Source organism: Schistocerca piceifrons, chromosome 7 (assembly GCF_021461385.2).
Source record: "Schistocerca piceifrons isolate TAMUIC-IGC-003096 chromosome 7, iqSchPice1.1, whole genome shotgun sequence".
NCBI lineage: Eukaryota > Metazoa > Arthropoda > Insecta > Orthoptera > Acrididae > Schistocerca > Schistocerca piceifrons.
Genome location: NC_060144.1, coordinates 597646158 through 597646759, shown reverse-complemented (window position 1 = coordinate 597646759; position 602 = coordinate 597646158). Strand labels below are relative to the sequence as shown.

The following is a 602-nucleotide window of genomic DNA, read 5'->3' as shown; positions in this document are numbered from 1 at the left end:
GAAGAGGGAATATTCTACGATGTCCCACAACAAATTCCTCATTTCTTTATCCGAAACTGGCCGATAAAAAAGTGAGTTATTTAATGCTCCTCGTAGTTTGTGCGAAGAGAGCGAGAGAGGTAGGAAAATCTCGCGCACCGTGCCTGCGCTGTAGATTCCATGGTTTTTGTAGGCCAATTCGGTTTTCCCGAAGTTGATGAACTACAATTGTCCTGTACCGAATTGTCCGTACCGACTTGCCCTGTGTCACTGTGGTACATCGTAAGTACAATGAAATGAACACCCTTAGTTGCACGTCAACGGGGACAGATGAAAATGTGCGCCCCGACCGGGACTCGAACCCGGGATCTCCTGCTTACATGGCAGACGCTCTATCCATCTGAACCACCGAGGGCACAGAGGATAGCGGGACTGCGGGGATTTATCCCTGGCACGCCTCCCGCGAAACCCACATTCTCAACGTATTGTCCCGCACTACATTCGTAGTGCCCCCGCCCATTATACTCTTTACTCGCGGAGCGTTGCCGATTCCCGTAAGAGTTCGGGCTCTGTTTGTGCATTCGCACAGAAGAAGAAGATGGTCAAGTGGCCGGTGAGCCTTA

General features: G+C 50.8%; 1 non-coding gene across 1 annotated transcript; it reads right to left on the bottom strand.

The window, feature by feature from the left end:
* Nucleotides 1–320: 320 nt before the first annotated feature.
* On the bottom strand, nt 321–395 carry Trnat-ugu. Its single transcript has one exon. It is a non-coding gene; the product is annotated as a tRNA-Thr (tRNA).
* Nucleotides 396–602: the final 207 nt, after the last annotated feature.